Genomic DNA, 16,976 nt, shown 5'->3' with positions numbered 1-16,976 from the left:
CTACTCATTGAAAATTGACTGTTTCATTGGCCGTGTGTTCATTCATTCCATATTTCTGAGATACACATTCTGTGCTTCCTAAACAAAATTGAAAATTTTATATTAGTTCTTAAAGTGTTATATTGATATTCCTTTCAAAAGTTATTAATTCTGATACTTTACTATATAGAATCAATATGCTTATATTCTATTTTTCATGTGATCCCTTACTGATTTTATAGAGTACTATAATAACAATAATATGTAATATATATATAATTATATAATGCTTGCTAAGTGTTATAGCTACTCTTCTCAACAGCCCTATGGGTTATGTATTTTTTCCTGTTTTACAGATGAGGACATGCAGGCACAAAGCAGTGAAGTAATTTGTCCAAAGCCCTAAAGTTGAATTGTTGAAACTGGCATCTGAAAGTAAGTAGCCTGGCTTCAGAGTATATGCTTTTAATCGCTGTGTTATACACTATCTCTTAAATGTGATAATATAGTATATTTATTAAGTTATTAAAAGAAACATAAGTTTCTTTGTTGCCAATTCAGAGTCCCAAACATAGTTCCAAATGAGCTTGAATTGCTTTTGTATCAAAATCTACCTATCCTCACCCTGTCTTGCAAATGCTCTAATTTTACAGCTCTTGTTTTCCCCACACTTTAGTTGATTTTGGTGATTAAAGAGAACTGTTCATCTGCAACAAAAGCAAAAGCATTTCTGCCGATAGCAAGAAGTGACAGCTGAAACAGCATTTAAAGTACATCTTGAATAAATGTTCAAAAGCGTAGCCTTAGGGCAATTTCCTGTTTTACTGGAAAATCTACTTTGCTAGTGTCTGATAAAATTGTATGAACAGTAGAAGCTTAATTCTCCAAGGCATGTTCCATGAAGCATTTGACAGCTTATCTGATGAAATCTACTCTACTACCAGTTCAGAGAGACCATGTGCCCCTCACAGAGGAAGCCCCATTGGAATGGCTCTTGTAGCCTTGGGGCTGATGTTATTAGTTCCTAAATGAAGTGATTAGTGTTTCGTTGACTTGTTTTCTGGCAACTGTACATATGCTTGACAAGCCAAAGGTTTTCATCTTGTACAATGAATCCACTGTTGAAAATGACTTGCTTGTGTGTGTGGAAATATTATTAGGGCCATTTAATACTTTAAGCCATCCAGGTGATTCAATAAATTGAGACAAAATTAAGTCATTACTTACATGAGATTGAATGAAGTGTTACAATTAAATGTCTCACTTTCTGTAAACTATGGCAGGAATAAGCCACCATTCATAAATGGAAAGCCAAGGGGACAGCTCAGTGCCTCAAGTCTGCCATGAGGTGGTAGAAGAGAGTATGATTTTTAAAATATGTGTCCTATCCAAAATACGGTCTATGCCAGGTATACTAGCTTATTCTGAGCTTCACTGTCAAAGCTTATGGTGACATATCTAACCACTATTGGAGTCTTTGCATTCCAGCAGTTGTTCAAGGCTCTCTCTCTCTCTCTTTCTGTGTGTATGTGTGTGTGTGTGTGTGTGTGTGTGTGTGTGTGTGTGTGTGTGTAATTTTTACATCAAATATTGATCAGTACTGATCAGCCTGGTTAAAGAAAATATTTTTGACCTGATATAAATGTGATCCTTCAAAAAATGATTTGCAGTGTAGCCTTTGGACTAAGGCATTCCAGCACCAAGCTAGACAACCAAACAGCGTCATTTTGGGGTCCTTGTAGAATTGTTCTTGGTGGTTCCCATAACATTATTTTCAGGGTCCCCATAAGTTTGTGTTTTACTCACTCAGGCTTACATGTGCTATAATATTATAAGGAAAAACATGAAAATTTTGATGATATTTACCATATAGATGCTGTAGAGGATATTTGTTCCTCACATTACGCAGTATCTTCCTTCTGAGAAAAGCCAAGAATACTTCTCTGGGGTCCCAACATTATTCTGCTTTTGAATCTCTGATGAGTTCTTGTCTTGTGAATACTGTGAATGGTATAATTATTTTTCCTCTTCTAGACAGTGGAAAGCCAAAATTGCAGCTCACCCCTAGAAAATGCAACAAAGATTCTGATGGGCATTTTGTGTAATCTGATCTTGTGCCTGGCTTCATACAACATTTTTAACCTGATCTACTCTTGGGATGTTTCTACTCTTCCACTGATTCAACCAACGATAGTATCCATGAAATTTCTATAGAACATGTCAGGGTATAAACAAATGAATGGTTAAATGTCCTAGGGTTAAGCCTATCTGTCAGTCACACTCCAAGGTGATTCTCATGAAGGTATGACAAGGATGAGGATGAAAATGAAGAAACAGATTCTGAGCCTTATGAAGACCTGATAAAGCCAATGACACAAAATTCCTTCATTGACTGGCTCTGCAATGACAAGGAAATTACTTAACTTTCCTGAGTCCCTATTTCCACATTTTTAAGTGAGAAAAAAATATTTTTTGTAAATATTAGAGGAGATAATTCATTCATTTATCCTACTAGTAGAGTAGCTACTATACTATGTATAACAAACTATTCTACACGCTGAGCATAGGGCAAAAGACAAAACAGGAAACGTCTCTACTCTTCTGAATGTACTTTCTTATGGGGGTAGACAAAAAATAAACAAGTAACCAATAAACAAACAAGATAATTTCAAATAGTAGTAAATGCTATGAATGCTGTGATAGATAAATTGGTTGCATGAGTCTTGTTGAGAAGGTAACATTGAGCTAAGACCTAAGTGCTGAGTAGCATCAGTTATATGAAGGAGAGGGAAGAGTGATTTAGGTAAAGGCATTAGCAAATACAATGGTTATGAGATGGAAACACACTTGTTACCATCAAACAACAGAAAGAAGGCCACTGAGGCTGATTATGTTGAGTGGGGACAGAAGGCTTGAGAAAGAGAAGATATATATGGCACTTGCTCTGTGTTCAGCATATAGTCAGTTGTCATAAGTGGTAGATATCAATCACTGTGTTGTACTATTTTTAAGTAAAGACTGGAAAAAAGATTGCATAAAGTTATGCTTACCACTCTTAGCAGGAAAAAAAAAAAAACCTTAAAATTCCTAAGTTCTTCCATGAGCCAGCATATAAAGCAGAAAGCAAGAAAGTGGGGCAATGTTAACTCCCTAAAGAGGCAGCCGGGATTTGTTCTCTGAGCATGAGCGTAAAGCAGAGGCTGTGATCAAAGTACCTAAAGGTGTCATCAACACCCCTCCAGAGCCCACTCCAAAGCCCTGACATTCCAAAGAGCCAGACTCTTAATCGGGATACAAAACTAGGACTGAAGCGGGTTCATCTTCAGTCCACTCGTTCAGTAGAAGCTGCTTCATTAACATGGAGTCAACTGAATTCAATTTCTCCTTCTGGAAAAAGCAATAGAAAGGAACTATAATACAGCCTCTCCTTTTCAGGTATTTGATAATACTAAGGAGACAAGAACATAGGCACGAGAAAAAATGAAAAATTACTACTGTGCAATGGGAAAACTCACTACCCTCTGCAAAGGCTGAACATATTATTACATGTTGCATCATGCCATGGTGTACTACCCCCTCACTAACTCTGTATATAATCATCCTTTAGAAAGACAATAGTTATTTATTACACTAATTACCATAATCATAATGGAACTTTTAGAGAATACATAGTCTTCTGATCATTTCTAACCATTTCAACTATAGCCATCATCCTAAATAGCCTCAAATTCTCAAGCAGCATTTGCTCAATGAGAAAAGTACAGTGACCAAATCCATGTGGCTGACCTGTGAGCAACAACTAGAATTAGGTCAGATTCTTTCTTTCTGATGTCTAGAGGGGGGGTTTCCCAAGGATCAGTATACTCTGTGCTGGAAGACTTCTGATCTCAACCCAGAAAAGCAAAGCAACAATTAAACTGTCACTGCTCACGTATGGTTACACTTCAGGCTACAGAAGCTTGTAGCTCTCTGATAGCCCCAGGAACTTCAGAGCAGAGTGCAGTCCCAACACTCTTCCCTCAACAGTGTTTCAAGAGCCCCAAAAGCATGTCTTGCCGATGTTTAGTGGAATCTGATGCTCTGCAGCTGAGTTCTTTTTACCAGCCATCATGCTTCACAAGCTCATCAGAAAAGACAGCAGGATTCCCCTCAATTCCTAGAGTAGATACAAATGTGGAAAAAAGAATTTTATTTATTTTCCACTCTAAGGAAAATTTAGAGAAAAGATAAGTAGCAGAGACAGGACAAAAAACAAAACCAACAGGCCTCTCTGCTTATGTGACTTCCTGATATCTACGTGACTTTTTAGGTGATAAGAACCATCTGGCATTTGTCGGACAGTTGGGCTTGGCATTTGGATCTTGTTTCTCTGTTGTTATTGTTGTTCGTTTTATGTAGAATAAAAGCAGTTAGAATGGCCCTTGATATCTTGCTTTCAATATTCTCCTCTAAAACCTTAGAACTTTCACATGGAGGACATAAAACTGATTTATCATGAGGTTCTGAAAACAAACTTTTGTTGATTAGCATTCTGTAGAGAGCTTGGTGAAATTGCTTTGGTCATTTAAAGCTGAAGAGCAAATGAAATGAAGACCAAAACTAGACTTTAAAAATTTCATGTGATTCATTGATTCACCTAGAACAACAAATACATTTAGTTGACTCTTATAATAAAATGTTGAGAAGCTAACACCAGCAAATTAGTATTTGTAAAAGCCTGCAAATGTTTAGAAATTCCAAATATTTCCTTTAGTTATAATTTGCCATGGGAATAAAAAAAGAGTTTTTTTCTTCCAAATGCGCAATATGTGATTTTCTTCCAAACACACAATATGCTTTGTAAAGATTAATGCTTTGAATAGGACTTGATTGATGTTAAGACTTAGCATTTGCCACTGAATTTGCCCCTGCACCTCAATGTGATCTGAGCTCCAGGATTTAGGAACATGATGAACTTGCATAGTTTGTATGATGGATAACTTCTTTTCAAAGCACAGAAAAGAAATGAAAAGTAGGTAGACAGGCTTTTTAAGAGTTCACAAGTTTTTTCCATCCCTCTCTGCTCCTTAGCCGAGAACGTCAATACTGGCTCTGAACATGTGTTTCTAGAACTTCATATTTTCGTCATGTAAAAACAACTTAGAGCAATTGCATATGAATTTACATCACTTGGTTTTCAAGTAGTCTTCTCATTGTAAGCTCAAAATCTTCCCCACAGACTAAACCAAAACTTTGCTTCACAAACTTGGGCAAGATTCAAAATATAAATCACAGGTACCTGTCAAGTTCATGTAAGCAGTTGAAGGCTCCCCAGGAGCTCATGCAGAGAAAACCTGCCTAATTCCAGGACCAGAAAAAGAGCCCAGCTCCAGTCAGTGTATAGGTCTGGTTCCCTTCTGCACAACTCAGACAATTCTAAGCAAAGCCTGCCTTCTTCCTCTTCACAGAGAGTTAGCTGAATGTAACAAACACAATTTAGGCAAAAATAGGTAGTAACCTTGTTCAAGGGATGCCTTGGAGCACATCTTGTGTCTACAGATTCATGTACCTCCACGAAATAATAAGCAAAACAAGCAGCCCAATCAACAACTATCTCAGGAGAGAAATTGCTTCCACAAGAGCTCATGGAAGTAGCTTCCTAAAAGCTCATTGTTTGTCACTGGGCACAGAAGTCCTCCTGAGTAATGGCCCTGGAGGAACAGTGCTCCACAACAGGGCCGGCTGCTGGAAAGAGTCTCAGAGCTGGTTATGGAGAACAGTGAAGGCTCAATCTCATCCTGGTCAATCAGGCAAAAGGGTTGGAGCTCAGTCACTCCAAAAGTTGGTAAGGACTTGAATTCCCCAGCTAAAAAGATACTGTGCAGAAAGAAAAGAGCAATGGGGAAAACGGAGAAGCTCGAAAGAGATCTCAAAGTTAAGATCCATAGTCTCCACAGAGGTCTTTCACTTTGTTTACACACTGGTAAATGAGAATAGGAATGAGTTCTCCCTTCCCTCAACCAGACAGAAGCTACGGCATCCAGAAGTGAGTCAAGAAGTTACCTAGTAGGAAATTCTCTTTGAGAATTAAAAGTATCCTTCTCCTTTCCCTCTAAAATAAAGAAGTATTATTTGTAAAATCAGAAAATAAAAGGAAATAGAAAGAAGAAAGGAGAAATATACAGAAGGATTAAGAGAAAGATGAATATCATTCTTCACAGAACTAGAAAAAACAGTCCTAAAATTTATATGGAATCAAAAAAGAGCCCACATAGCCAAAGCAAGACTAAGCAAAAAGAACATCTCTGGAGGCACCTCATTATTCGACTTCAAACTGTACTGCAGGGTTATAGTTACCAAAACAACATAGTACTGGTATAAAAATAGGCATGTAGACCGATGTCATAGAATTAAAAACCCAGAAATAAAGCCAAGTACTTATGGTCAACTGATCATTGACAAAGCAAACAAAAACATAAAGTGAAGAAAGGACACCCTATTCAACAAATGGTGCTGGAATAATTGGCAAGCCACATGTAGGAGAATGCAGCTAGATCCTGATCTTTCACCTTATACAAAAATAGCTCAAGATACATCAAAGACTTAAATCTAAGATCTGAAACCATAAAAACTCTAGAAGATAACATTGAAAAAACTTTTCTAGACATTGGCTTAGGCAAGAAGTTCTTGACCAAGAACCCAAAGGCAAATGCAACAAAAACGAAGATAAATAGATGGCACTTAAACGAAAAATGTTCTGCACAGCAAAAGAAATAATCAGCAGGGGAAACAGACAACCCACTGTGTGGGAGAAAATATTCACAAACTATGCATCTGACATAGGACTAATATCCAGAATCTGCAGGGAACTCAAACAAATCAGCAAGAAAAAATCAAAGAATCCCATCAAAAAGTAGGCAAAGGACATGAATAGACAATTCTCAAAAGAAGACCAACAGACATATGAAAAAAATGGTCAACATCACTAATCATTGGGAAAATGCAAATTAAAACCACAATGAGATACCACCTTTCTCCTGCAAGAATGGCCATTATTTTAAAAAATAAATAAATAAATAAATGTTGGCATGGATGTGGTGAAAAGGGAACTCTTTGATACTGCTAGTGGGAATGTAAACTAGCATAACCACTATGGAAAACAGTATGGAGATTCCTTACAGAACTAAAAGCACAACTACAGTTTGATCCAGCAATCCCACTACTGGCTATCTACCCAAAGGAAAAGAAGTCTTTATATGAAAAAGACACTTGCACACATATGTTTGTAGCAGCACAATTCGTAATTGCAAAAATATGGAACCAGTCTAAATGCCCACCAACCAATGAGTGGATAAAGAAAATGTGGTATATATACACTGTGGAATAATACTCAGCCTGGAAAAGGAATGAAATAATGGCATTTGCAGCAACCTAGATGGAGTTGGATACCATTATTATAAGTGAAGTAACTCAGGCATGGAAAACCAAATATCATGTCTCACTTGTAAGTGGGAGCTAAGCAATGAGGATGGAAAGGCATAAGAATGAGATAATGGACTTTGGGGACCCAAGAGTAGGATGGGAGGGGGATGAGGGATAAAAGACTGCACATTCGGTACTGTGTACAGTCTTCAGTTGATGGGTACACCAAAATCTCGGAAATCACCACTAAGGAACTTATCCATGTAACCAAAACCACCTGTTCCTCAAAGACTATTGAAATAAAATTTAAAAGAAAAGATGAAACAGAGTAGAGAGGGAGAGAAGAAGAAGAAAGAGAAGAGAGAGAAGAGAGAGAGAGAGAGAGAGAGAGAGAGATTGCATCTCTTTAAAAAGAAAACAATCAAACAGTTCCTTCCAGGAAAAGAGTTCTGAGCACAGTGACTGTTAACCTCACTAAACTTTGATGAAGCAGAAGTCAACATTTTAAAATTGAGCTACTTTTTATTTCTCCAGGATAAAAGAAATCCAAGGAGATAGAAGTCCATCCCTTTGGCATGAGCTTCAGTGTTCAATGACATATGTGTCCACACAACTTTCTGATAACATTTTGGAGAAGGAAGCCAAGTGACAATACTATTTACCAGTCCCTTTGCATATGCAATTTCAGTAAATTCTAGCAGCAATTTCTTCACACAGTCATTAATATTTCTACTTCATATACAAATAAACCAAAATTCAAGAGGTTGATTTGGTGAAGGTAGCACAGCTGGAAAAGCAAGGATTTGGACTCAGACCATATAGACTTGGAAACTGGGTAATCTCTTTATCCCCTTGCTACCTGTGAGTCTGACCATCTTATTCAAGAACCATCTCCAGGATTCATTTATTTTAGGAACTCAAGCTTCATGAAACCTAAATGAGACCTTAAAGTCTGGCAACTCAGCTATTTTAATGTTAACATTAGTATGTTGTTAAGCTTAACAAGAATATTGTTGGGTTTTTGTTTTTGTGATTTTTTGAATCAATGCATTTTTTTAACATTTATTTTAAGTTCAGCAGTACAAGTGCAGGTTTGTTGCATAGGTAAACTTGTGTCATGGGGGTTTGGCATCAACGTATTTGTTAGCCAGCTGCTAAGTTGCTAAATAATATGTTTGCTCAATTCATCTCCACCACTGTACTTCAGTCACCCTTGCACAAGTGGTCAGTGGTTCCATCTTGCCAAATCCAGTTATTAAGGGAGTCCTTATCTCATTTAACATGCTTGATAACATTTGATAAACTGTTGGTTATATTCACCATTTTGAAAATCTTTATTCAGTTTGTTTTCAGAACACTATATGGCATGGTTTTCCTTCTGCCTTAGTAAATGTTCCTCTACAGTCTCCTGTGTGGGCAATTTCTCTTCCTGACCTCTAAACATTGTAGCACTCCAGGGCTCAGCTTCCTGTCTGCTTCTTTATCCACATCAACTCCCTAATTCATTTTATCCGCTGCCTCAGCATCAAATATCATCCATATGCACCAGTTGCTAGCTCTCCCATGAGCTCCAGACTTATATTTTGAACTTTCTAGACATCTTTCAATAGATGTCTAATCATCAGCTCGAAGTCCACATATCCAAGACAAAACCTTTGATCTCCCCTGAATTTCTAGTCCTCCTTCAATCTTTACAATTTTTGTCAGTGGGACCACAATTTATTCAGGTGCATCAGTTAAAATTTTAGGAGTCATCTTTAAGTTCTTTTCTTTTCTGACACACTATATTGAATTCAATTATATTACTTCATCTCAACCTTAAAAAATATTTCTAGCATCCAAATATGTCTCCAGTCTCTACTGCCATTGATCTCACATATTCCATCATCTCTCACATATTCAACTTCAACAATGCCCATGCTCACCTCCAGCTTCCTCTATTACAGTTTTAGAGTCTATTCCAAGCACACTATTAATAAAATCCAACCCCTTGCCATGGCCTACAAGCTCCTACATGATCTTGCCCAGCCCATCTCTGTAATCTCGTGAACCTCCTCCCATTCTTCCCTCCCTCAAATCCTTCCAGTAACAATATCTTCCCGTTTTCTATCAAGCTCACAAACTCATTTCTACCTCAGGGCCTTTGCACTTGCTATTCTCTCTGCCTTGACTTCTCCTCCACCAAATTTCATAATTTATCCTCTCTTTTTTTGTATGTGAGATAGAGTCTCACTCTGTTGCCCAGGCTGGAGTGCAGTGGTACAATCTCGGCTCACCACAACCTCCACCTCCCAGGTTCAAGTGATTCTCCTGCCTCAGCCTCCCAAGTAGCTGGGATTACAGGCGTAAGTCACCTCTTGGCTAATTTTTATATATTTTAAGTAGAGACAGGGTTTCACCATGTTGGCCAGACTGGTCTCAAACTCCTGACCTCAAGTGATCCACCCGCCTCTGCCTCCCAAAGTGCTGGGATTACAGGTGTGAGCCACCATGCCTGGCCAATCCTCTCATTTCATCCATACCTTTCAATATTTCCCTTCATCTTTCCCCTGCACTGCATGCTATATGAGGGTTCACTGCATCTATCACTAATGTATTACCTATTGTTTAGTTTATTACCTGTGTTCCAGTAGGATGTAAGCTCCACACGGGCAAGGACTTTGCTGCCTTTGCTTCCAGTGGTATTTACAGTGTATGGAACAGTGCCCGATACATTTTAAGTCCCCAAAAAGTATTTGTCAAGGGAATAGATGAATCAATGAGTTAGTGTAGGAGGATATAGATAGCAAGAGGAAACTGGTGAGAGAGAACATCACAGAAGTGTCCCAGACCAAATGACATTGGCCCTTATATGCTATGAAAAGTGGTTTGGATTCTACTCCAAATATAAGACAGCTACACAGAATCTTAAGAAAAGATGACTATCTGCTTTATGGAGAATGATATGTATGATTTCAGGTAATTGCTTGAAAGCCAATGTGCAAATCAGATTTTTGGTAAATCAAATAATGTTCTTAAGGCATTATAGTGACCTTTAATTTTATAAAATTCAAAAACCATAGGCAGTGGAACTGCTTTCTATTTTATGAAGACAGATTTTCCTCTTAAGGTGGAATAATAGCTGATAGCTATGAACTAAATAGATTTATTTTATTTTATTTTTAAGAAATATCCTTTAATAGCATATTCCTAACAGTTGTTTAGAGTTCTTTGTTAAACAGTTCCATTCACTGAAAGAAAATAGCGCATAATGCATCTCTAAAGAAGTATATTTAGATTTAGCTCTCAAACATGTATATGTAAACCTGTTATAATAAGGTTTTGTGAAAAAAGACGAGAAACATCACTAAGTAGATTTAAAAGAAAAAAAATCTTAATGTGAAAGAATAAATGTTGCCCCTTATTTTCATCTCCTGTAAATTTATCGACCTTGATCCTTTTATTGCTGGTTTGAACAAGCAGAAAACTTAACCTTACTGTCAGACTTTTAAAAGTTACTTTCCCCTTAAGCAGATAGAAAATAACATATGAATATAGTAGCAAGGCATAGTGTGGAAAGGCCACAAAAGGGAGTTATAAGCCAAAGGAAGTTACCTTCACAAGTTGAATTCATTTAAGTCTTGTTATCTCATCAGAACAATATAACCTTCCCCTTTCCAGAGTAAAAGTGAAATCATGTAACTGACTAATAAATCCAAAACAGAAAATGAAGTTCGCTAAAGAAATATAAAACATTGCTTGTTTTTGTCAGTATCATGGCAATGGGAAGTCATATTTTATGATATTCCACAATCTTAAAGTCTTTTAAGCAATAATGGTAACATTACATGCCCTTTTTATGTTGCTCTTTTCTTATTTACAACATTCTTTTATTTTATAAATAAACAGAGCCAATGTTCTAGAGGAATTACCAGGATTGGGAAACTGAGGCAAAAACATGCCTGAGTATCATGGGCTATCCAGTCAATTAATAACAAAAAGAGGTCTCAAATGCAAGGTCTTTGCCTACGCTTGCACAATTCACATTTCCTTTAACAACAGTCACATGTAGAAGATGGATTCAATTAAGATAATAGAAGAAACCAACTCTAATTCCATGAATCATGTATATAGAAACATGAAACAGATGAGTTCATTTGCAGTCAGTTGTATTTCAAGAGAAAGGTTGTGTGGGTTTAAGCAGACTTCCTAATTAAGGGCTAACAAACCCAAACTAAAGATGACACAGCCCTCTGTGAGTAAAACAAAAGGGAGTTGAGCAGTGTGGGTGGTATGAGAGTTATAAAAAATGATGAATTTGGATGATGATAATGTTTCTGCTCAAAGACAAAGCACACTAGAGAATAGAGAATGCAATTTTAAATGAAGAGGAAAATGAAAATTGTGTTCTTTTTGAACTATCCCTCCTCTTCTTAACTGAACAACAATCTCGACATTAAAAGTTATTGCATTGACTATAAGAGTCTTGAAGACAAGAACTGTGTCTTATCACCTTTTAAAAAAGTTCTAATACCAGAAATTCAATGAATATTACATAATACAGAGGAGAAGTTTAGAAGGGGCAGAAACAAAAGAAAGGGAAGAAAAGAGCAAGGTTTTATAAGAGGCCTTATTTCTGATCTTGCAAAAGGAGTAAATGGGCAAAAATGAGGGTCTGCAGAACTTGGGGACTCCCTTTGTTTAAGTATTTGACCTTAATCCTAAGTCAAAACCACTCTCTCTGTCATGAAGACAGCTGTCTAAATCAGAGTCGAGGTTTTAAAGTATACATTTCGAGTGCAGCTTTGCACATTGGCACAGAGTCACAGTTCCTACTCAAGATAACTTGGATCGTGTTCAGAGCTTGCAGACCTAAGTAAAGGTAGGAGGTGGAAGCCCTATTGCCCTGGACCCTGCTTAACTTCCCAAAGTCCCCCACTAATGCCCTGACTCCCATGTTTCCTGGCCTTCTCTGTCCACCGAATTTCTGTAAAGTGAACAGAAGGGCTGTTATCATCAGCTCTGGAAGCCTTTCACTCTTCCAAATATGCTTTACTCACTACTTACAAAATGATCCACAGGAACTTTTAACCTCTGCAAGAAGCAGAAAATCCTCTTTCTCTGGATCCACGAATGAACACAACTGAAATCACCATTGCTGATCTGTTGTTTAAAGATTTGGCATTGTAACCTTCCAGAAAGTAGGCACGGTTTGGGTTCTGTTTTTAAACACAGATAAGTGCACTCTTACCCAGTGTGTTTGGGTGCTTTTGATGGTAATAATTATTCTGAGTGATTTGGTTAAGCTAGAATAATAATTATATTCAATAAAGTATTACCCATGTCAGGAGACACAGGGCTGATCACAAGATTCTAAAAGTAGAAATCTGTTTCAGCAGAAGAGCCTAACAGATCTTGCAAGTCCAGTGGGGCATGGATTGAGATATATTGCCAGTTAATATATGAGGAAGAAAGGAAACATCATAGATCCATGTGTGACATCTGAAATGAGTTCTATGAAAACAAGGGGATAAATAAACTAGGCTGACACACTCAAGCAGGGATTTCAAGCTAAAGGGGCTAGATTAAACAAATGCATTTATCTCTAGCACTCCTCAAGCTCTAAAATTTAGAATGAAGGATAAAAATGATACCAATTAATAAGAACAAAAAGAATTATAGATGAGACTAAAGGAAATAATATATGTCAGTAGCATTTTGGAAGATGGAAATTCCAATCGAAGAGGAGTTACAACTGATTTAATGGAGTCCATAAAACAGAGTCCTACCTGCCTGACATCAGTTCCCACCTCAGCTCAGATGTGGACTGGCGCTGATACAACAGAACTCATTCAATTCTTTAAAAGAAGCAGACTTCCAAAGCCACTCATCTACCCTTACAGCTGGGTGACTATCCCCTCCAACACAGGCACAAAACAGGAGGTCTATTCTCCTGGTGAAGGTGGACCAGAAAGTATCTGCTGGGGGCAACAGTGAATTTCTCTGGAAACAGGGGGATTGAATTGTATTTTGCACATTGAATGTTTTAATGTTTTCATTTTATTAAACTTATGGACTCTATGGCTCAGGAATTCAGACAGAGCACATGGGGATGACATGTCTCCCCTCCACAATATCTGGTCTTCAGCTGGGAAGGCTGCAACAGCTGAGGCAACCCAATGACTATGGCTGAAATTGTTGAGTGGCATCTTCACTGATATGTTTGGCACCTGGGCTTAGAGGACCACAGGCTCAGCTCATCAGGATCATTGAACAGAACATCTACACATGGCTTCTCCATGTACCCTGAGATTTCTCGTAGTATTGAGTCTTCAAGGTAGATAAACTTTTCCGTGGTCTCTCTGGGCTACAAACGTGAATGTCCCCTCTTAATATTGGTAAAGATGTGAACTGAATGAAGCTCATTGCTGATGGAACAACTGCTGTGTAAAACTGTCCAGTAGTTTCTAATAAAATTATACATATATAGAGCAATACGGATAAATTTCAAAAACATTAGATTAAATGAAAGAAGACAAGGAAAAAATAATATATATACACACAATTTCATTTATATGAATAGACAAAAACTAATCTAGAGTAATGGAAATCAAAACAGCAGTACCAACATTATTCCTCAAAGGGGGCACGAGAGAACTTTCAATATTATTAAGTAAACAGAAATTATTGTAGGTGTGATGATAGTATTGTGCTTATGTAGTCAAATCTCTGATGGTAGAAATATGCATACAGCAAGTGTCATGATATCTGTACATTACTTTCAAATTGCTCAGCAAACAATCAAATTGCTCTATATAAAGTCAGAGAGGCAGAGAGGCAGATCCAGCTAAAGAGAAAATGAAAGATTAGAGATGTATAGATATAGAGAAGAAGGTAAAGCAAGCACAGCAAAATGTTAATAATTAGTCTTGCTGAAGTATATATGGATTTTTTTTATAACTTAAACTTTCATTTTAAATTCAGAGGGGAAAGATGCAGGTTTGTTTACTGGGTATTGCATGATGCTGAGATTTGGGGGTATGACTGATCCCATCACCCAGGTATGGGGCATAGTACCCAATAGTTAATTTTTCATAGTACCCAATAGTTAATTTTTCAGTCATTCTGGAACTCAGAATGACTGGAGATATGCCTGGGTATGTAGCAGAGAAGTCTTCCTTGCACCACAGTCTCTGCACAGGGGAGGTGTGATGGCTCAGAGTACCACAGGAGAGTGAGTGCTTCAGATGTCTGGAGATCTGCCAGAGCATGCAACAGAGAGGTCACACCTGCACCAGGATCTCTGTACGGGAAGGACAGGGTGTCTCAGGCTGCTGATCCAGGTGAGGGAGTGCTCTGAATACCCGGAGAGCTGCCTGGACATGGAGCGGAGAGGGCCCTACAGCACCATGATCTACATCCATGAAGGGTGAGGTGGCTCAGGCTGCTGATTCAGGCAAGTGGTTGCTCCAAATACCTGGATTTCTGCTTGGGGATGGTGCAGAGAGGGCCCTACTGCACCATAATCTCAGGTTAGCAGGTTGGGGCACCCAGAAATGATACACATAGACCAGTTCCAGGTCATCAAGCTGGCCCCAGCTATAAGTCCCATCACCCAGGAGAAACTGCAGCTTCGGCAGCTCTCCTCCCACTCCAAGCTTTCAACAGGGGAAAGCACGATTCTAGCACCTACTGCTAAGGAGCTTTCCACAGTTCCGGCTGTGCAGGCCCTACTACACTCCAGAGAAAGTGCTCTAATCCCTGAACTGAGACTAAAATGCACACATGGCTACCCTGCTGGGTTGCCAAAGAATGGCTGACTTTGTATGCACCCGGATTAAAAGTGTCATCCTACTCTTGGTCCCAGGGCTGGGAAAACGCCTGCAGCTTCTTCCTGTGTCTTTCGCCCACAGCAGCTCCAAGCCTCTCCCCAAGCTAGTTCCAGTGATTGGGAGAAACAAAGTGCTCTCCCTCAACCTGAGTTCCTTAAATCCCCAGTGGAAAGGTGAGTAACAGAGGGAGGCTCTCTGCCTCTCTCGTGTACTGAGGCTTCACTCACTGTTATCAGCCAGGCACTGTCACAGAGGCTGTTTTCCTGCATTCTCCTCCCTGAGATCTGGGGTGTCATTCACAATTTCAGTAGATTCTCATTTTCCTTCTTGAATGAAAGCTCACAGAATTGATGTTTATGCACTATCTTGTTGTTTCCAAGTGGCTGAGTCATGTTAAAAGCCTTGAATCCACTGTCTTGGGGGGAGAAATTTCATTTTGAAGCAAACCTCCACACATTGCATCATTTTATCTACAGAATTCAGTGTATATCTCTAAAATAAGTATTTCCAAACTGAGATTTAGAACCCACATGCAGATTTATGTATTTATCAAAGATCATGCTAATAGGTTGAGTTTGAGTTTTCTTTATGCTTTTTGTTTAAATATTTTTTAAAATGAGAGGATAAATATTGCAGCCAGGACCTGATGGGATTGAAAAGCCACTTAAAGATATCATCTAAATGCCTTTAGTTAATCAGTGCAATGTCTTAAAGTCAGGGTATTTAAGAGACTTTCTAAAGGTAGAGTTCTGGTGGGAGGTAGTTTAGACTAGTACACAGGTCTACTGACGCCTAGAATGAATTAGTTTCAAAGAAATTTATATACTTATGGCTGCATAAACTGTAAACTGTAGTAGTATACGCCATCTACTTTGATGACTTAGTATTGTGTAAAGTCAGCTAAACTGGAACTATGCTTCCCAAAATATCCTTCCCTGCATGGTTTAAGTTAGAATTAACTACAAGAGAAACTTGTATGAGATTTATATGGTAGAAGAAAACCAGCAGTCATGCTCACACTGGGAAGATCAGTTGAGAGTCAGGTACTATTGTAGTTCACATCATGCAGATTGTCTCAGATCAGCTGAGTCACCTTGTTGGCATGGGGCAGTATCCAGGCCTCAGTATACAGCTCCTTCTAGATCTTCTTTAGCTTCTCAGTGGCACAGGTACCAGCTCTTTTGCAGTCATTCACATCATCCAAGCAGGAAACTTAGAAGCAGTCAGAGATTACCATGAGTCCCAGTGAGAGATAAACACAGGTTCTAGTTTATTCTCGTGGGTTGCAGTTTGTTCTTGATCTCCTCTGCTTCATGCACTTCTTCCCTTTACAACTTCTCACCCAGCTGACTTAGACCAGCACTAGGAGTAACAAACTTACATAACAACCTACCCAGCTCCCAGAATTGCAGAAAGTAAGTCCCTGTAATAAATCCCCTTTATTACTCAATGTGGTTCTGCTTCTATAATTGAATCCTTGCTGATAAACCTGCATGACAAATTGTACTGAAATCAGTTACAAACGTGTGGCTTAGAAACATTTCAAACTATTGGCTACCATTTTCTATCTAAATAGTTTCTGTTAAGAGCATGCATTTCTGAAAATCTGTAAGTGATGTCACTGAAATGCACATGTAACCTCAATTTGTACATTTTAAGTTTTTCATAGCCTGCTCATCTCCATTATTTAATATGATAAACTTGTAGAAATATATAAGCATTTAGCAGAGAATGTTGTGAGCAAGCTTAATGGTATAAAAGTTAGAGAAACAAATTTTTTTAGCA

The sequence above is a fragment of the Rhinopithecus bieti genome, unplaced genomic scaffold (genome assembly GCF_001698545.2).
Source record: "Rhinopithecus bieti isolate Rb0 unplaced genomic scaffold, ASM169854v2 scaffold_4981, whole genome shotgun sequence".
Lineage (NCBI taxonomy): Eukaryota > Metazoa > Chordata > Mammalia > Primates > Cercopithecidae > Rhinopithecus > Rhinopithecus bieti.
This window is presented reverse-complemented; position numbering follows the sequence as displayed.